Source organism: Cyprinus carpio, unplaced genomic scaffold (assembly GCF_018340385.1).
Source record: "Cyprinus carpio isolate SPL01 unplaced genomic scaffold, ASM1834038v1 S000006545, whole genome shotgun sequence".
Classification (NCBI taxonomy): Eukaryota; Metazoa; Chordata; class Actinopteri; order Cypriniformes; family Cyprinidae; genus Cyprinus; species Cyprinus carpio.
In genome coordinates, this window is record NW_024879208.1 from 265,798 (window position 1) to 271,229 (window position 5,432).

The window sequence follows — 5,432 nt, forward strand, 5'->3', positions numbered from 1 at the left end:
CGGTCTTTCTGAGACACTTCAAGATGAACTTGCAACACGAGAGCCTACCCACAATCTTGAGAGCCTCATTGACCTGGCAGAAAGGGGTTGGATGACCGTCTGAGGGAGAGGAATTTGAGTCGACAGTCTGTTCTCACACCCTGTCACTTCCCCCTTCCCACAGAGAAGTTACTTCCATCTCCAAGGATTTCCTAACCTATGCAGTTGGGTGGTACTCGGATCTCCCCATCAGAACGCGGATCGGCCGCATGAGCAAGGGAGCCGGGTGTTGCCTATACTGTGGACTGCCTGACATTTCCTCGCTTCTGCCTCCGCCCAGAGCTCTCGGAAACGCTTAGTCCCGCATATTGCGGCAGCAAGGAAGGACTGTAAAACGGGAATTACTCACATTGCCCCCACCTTCCAATTCAGGATTGTTTCTCCCCATCACACTCACTTGGGGGAAATCATAAGCATCAACTCAAAGCCCTTGGTGGACTCCAGGTGCAGCCGGAACTTTATGGACCTCTCTCTCTCTTTGCTAGGAATCTCCAGATCCCCTCTGAATCACCTCGGCTACTCCCTCTGATACAGTTACTGTTCTGATGGAAGGCCTCCTGGGTCCAGGCAAAGTAACACTTCTTACCTCTCTCCTTCAGCTCTCTGTTCTGGCCAACACCAGGAGGAGTTGTGTTTTCATCTGATACAGTCTCCAGAATTCCCGGTTATCCTTGGTCACCCCTGGCTTCTTCACCATAACCCACTTCTTGACTGGTCCACTGGCACTATCCTCAGTTGGGGTCCCACTTGTCATGTTACCTGTTTTTTCCAGAGTTCCCCCTGACCTCATTCCCCAAGTCTCAAGATCCCCTAGACCTTTCTCTCAAGTCCCCTCTCTCAGTACCATGACCTCAAGGCAGTCTTCAATAAAAAAGAAAAGCCACCTCTTTACTACCACATCATTCCCTAAGGATCAGCGCCCCATTGACCTGCCTCCAGGTACCTGTCCCCCCCCAGAGGCCGTGATCTTTTCCTTTGTCTTCTCCCCCGAGCCGCGGCTGCCATGGATTAACTACATTGAGGGGAGCTCCCCTCACAGCAGGGGATTATCTGGCCGATCCACATCTCTGGCTGGAGCTGGCTTTTTTCTTTTGTGGGAAAAAGGGATGGGGGCCCCTTCTGTCCCTGCATAGATTAGAGGCCCCAACAAAATCACTCATCCCGTGAATCAAGTATCCATTTCCTCTTATGGCTAGCAGCCTTTGATAATACTGCAGGGAGCTCTCCTTATTTACTAAACTGACTTGGCGCAACGCTTACCACCTTTGTACGATAGGACAAGGGGATGTATGGAAGACCGCGATTTAACACGCTCCACTGAGTAACCTAGTTATGCCCTCTTTGGCCTCACCCGCTAATGCTCCCAAGTAGTTTTCCAGGCTCTGATTAATGATGTCCTTCGAGACATGCTCAATCAGTTTGCATTCGCCTCACTTGGACGAGAGCTCTAATTTTTCTAAGTTCCTCAATGAACACATGGGGCATGTCAGGAAAGTTCTCCAACGCCCTCTTTGATAATCACCTTTTTTGTGAAACCTGAAAAGTGTGAATTCCATGTGACCCAAGTACAGTTCCTGGGATTCATTAAGCTTGGCCATATTCAAATGGATTCCCAGAAAGTTCAAGCAGTCACGGATTGGCCCACTCCTGTGTCAGTGAAAGAGGTGCAACGATTCCTTGGCTTCACCAACTTTTACCGCAAATTCATTTTGAACTTCAGCTCTGTGGTGGCTCCCCTATCAGCTCTCACTAAACGGAATAATGCTGGGTTTTGTTGGAGTCCTGAAGCAGAGTCAGCCTTCAATGAACCTGCTAAACTCCTGCTTTACGTCAGCACCCATTCTTAATCTCCCGGACCCAGACAAACACTTTGTGGTAGAGGTAAATGCTTCAGATGTGGGTGTTGGAGTAGTGCTTTCCCAGAGGGGGGGTGATAAACTCGGACTTCTCATCCTTGTGCACTTTCATTAATCAGCGCCTTACACCTACAGAAAGGAATTACCATGTGGAGACCGTGGAGTTACTGGTTGTTAAACCGGCACTTGGAAGAGCGGGCGACATTAGCTTGAGGGGGCCAAACACTCCATTTCTGGCACCTTCACTGACCACAAGAATCTAGAGTACATTCAGCAGGCCAAGCGTACTCAACCCTCGGGCCAGACACGGCTTAGTCTCTATTTTTCAACCGGGTTTCAGTTCATCCTGTCCTCATCAGCTCGGGTTCAAAAATCTTAAACCTGATGCCCTGTCTCGAGTATACGCAAGCAAAAACCAAGAAAATCCTATCACACCCATTATCCCAAGCTCCAAGATAGTGGCCCCTGTAAGATGGGAACTTGAAAATACAGTAAGAGATGCTTCCAGGCCTCGGGAACTAGACTCCAGGAGGAGGGCCAGACAACCACTTGTTTGTCCCTTAAAGCTGTTCACCCACAGGTTCTTCGGGTGGGTCACTTTTCTCGCCTGACCTGCCACATCCGGTGTACCACTTCGCGACCCTTGAATTCCTCCATAGATACTTTCTCAGTGGTCACCATCAATGAGGACAATAAGATCTTTGTTAATCTTCTTGTCCCGTGCATGTAAATCAGGGGGGAAGGTCTCCCCATCGCTCACCCTTCAAGGGTTGCTCCATCCTCTCTCTATACCTTTCAAAGACCTTGGTCTCACCTCTCCATGGATTTCATTACCGGACTCCCCCGTCCCCAAGGTAACACTTTCTTTTCATCATTATGGTTGTTGTTGACAGATTTTCTAAAGCTGGCAGTGATTCCATTCCTTGCCCCAAATTGCCCACTGCTAAAGAGACTGCAGAGTTGATCATTAACCATGTTTTCCGAAGTTTTGCATCCCACAGGACATTGTTTCTGATCGCAGGCCCTCAGTTCTGTTCTCGGGTTCTTGGCGTGGCATTCTGTCAACTTTTGGGGGCAAGTGTGAGCTTATCTCTGACTCCATCCTGAGTCCAATGGCCAAACAGAGAGAAGTTGAACCAGGATCTGGAAACTACTCTGAGGTGCATGGCTACCAACAACCCATCTTCTTGGTTTATCTCTCATTATGTATGAGCAGTACCACAACACTCCCCACGCTCGCCACAGGTATGTCTCCCTTTGAATGTCAGTTTGGTTATGCCCCTCCACTGTTCCCTGACCAAGTTAGCTGGAGTTCCTCCGCCAACAGTGCTCATCCAACGCTGTCGCTTGACCTGGAAGAAGGCTCCCGCACAAGCTCCTAAGAGTCTTCTCAGCAGTACCAGCGACAGGCTGGAACCGTAGTAAGCAGATCTGCCCCCCACTCCCGCAGCCCCGGACAAAGAGTTTGGCTCTCCACAAAGAACCTTCCCTCACGCAGTGCAGAGTCCCCGCAAACTCTCAAGAGCGCATTCATTGACCTTTCTAAGATTTGCAAGGAAAGTTAACCCTGCTACTTCCACCATTATACTTTACCTAAGTCTTTGGGAAAAGACATCCCACATTTCATGTTTCCCTTCTGAAACCTGTTTTGTTCACCTTTTGCCCGCAGGTAAACCTCCCCCTCCTCCCTCAAGAGATCATTGAGGCCAACTGCTACACAGTCCACCCAGATACCGGATTCCTCACTGCGCTGGTGTGGATCACTTCCAGTATCTTGTGGACTGGGAAGGCTATGGTCCGGAGGAGCCGCCATGGGTTCCTGCTAGAGACATCTTGGACCCCAAGTTGATTCGGGACTTCATGCCTGGCAACCTGATCAGTCCTGGGAGGAACGGGCCAGAGCCGCTCCTAGAGGGGGGTCCTGTCAGTGTTTTGCTTGTTATGTTCTTGCTTTTGACCTCTAGGGGTCCTCATGATGCTCTCATGACCAGCTTACTCTGCTTGTAATTAGTGTTATTAGGATCAGCTGTGTGTATTTAAGTTACTTTGTCTCATAGCTTCTTTGCTTGGTGTTTAGTTGTTCTGAAGCCAGTTGCCTGAGTAAGTGTTCTCTGTATCTGGATGTTTTTTAGTTTTTTCTTGCCTGTGGATTATTCCTTCTCTGTTATTTTTTGTGGACCTTCTCTTGTGGAGTTTTTGGTTTAAGATCTTTTTTTGAATTTTTGAAATTATTTCTCTTGTGGAATGCCCATTTGGACAGTTTTGTTTTTGAGAAATTCTTTTGCTGTTTTTTGCTCCAACTGTGGATTTTTTGTTGCTTGAACTTTTATTAAAGATTTTTTTTCTGCATCTCAACTTCTCCAAAGTGCTGCCTTACTGTTGGGTCTCACCATTCCCTCAAGTGGCTCAAGCTGACTGTGAGTTCGACTTTCACGTACCGGAGAGACCCGAAGTTCTAGTCCCGCCTGGACAAGACATCTCTGTTAAAGCTTTTAAAGCATTTTATACGCTAGCTTTGCATAACAAATTCTTTCTTTCTCTCAGAACGGTCTGTAATGGAGAGATGCTTTTAACACTGTTTTTTCCTTCTGAAACACAAAAACAAAACTTGAAATAAAAATTTATATTTTATGCTTTGAGAATGGCCAACCCTTTCTCCAAAAAACTCCAAAAATATTTTTGTCATGTCTGTAACGCGATGTGTATTCCCTTAAATCTAAAAAGCCTATGTTATCACCATAGACGGCTCATACTGATGTCTGGACTCTGTTTGGGATTTAGAAAAAACATAAAGAGATGGTTCAATATATTGCTTATGAAAAAGGTTACATTCTGTGAGAATTTATATTTCATAGTCTAAAAAAATATTGTTTAGACGAAACAAAATAAAATTAACGCAACAGTTTTCGAATTTATTTAATTAATTTATTTATTTGAGTTAAGGCAACTACCTCTAAAAATAAAGTTATAATAACCAATAAACTATATTGCGCTATACAGTAGTCAACATTTGAAGTGGATCAAAATCTTTCTTCAAAGTTTCTTAAAAACCAAAATTTGACGAGACAATCGGGTCCTATCTAAACCTGTTCTGCAAGTTTGATACCCTCATAAGACACTGTGCATAAGAAAGACCAAGAGATCTACACCTTTATCTCGACCCCCCACAAGCTATAAGGTACAGAACTACCCCCAGCCCTCCTCCAGCTGACTGAATTCGCCCGTTTTTGCTGTGAGGAACGCCAGTACCTCATGTTACTGGGGTGAAACATGCCTGCACCACTCACAGCAGACCTACTCTTTTTATTCATTATTTTCCCCGCGAGCCCATATAAATACAAAAATAAATCATTATATCTTGTGAACGCAGCGCTTGGCGGAAGGCTTTAAGACCAAGCTGAGTCCTCCATCAGCTGTCTCGCTTCACAGCCAGCTGGACTCGCGCTTAACTGACTCCAGCTTCAAAGTCCACACATTTTGATTTAACTAAATCACTTTGAGCTTAATACAACTTACTGATCATGAGCCCAACATTTA

General features: G+C 46.2%; 1 pseudogene; it reads right to left on the reverse strand.

Moving 5' to 3' along the window:
* Window positions 1-5,318: 5,318 nt before the first annotated feature.
* The window catches only part of LOC122143959, a 5,907-nt pseudogene continuing 5,793 nt past the window's right edge, over window positions 5,319-5,432 (reverse strand).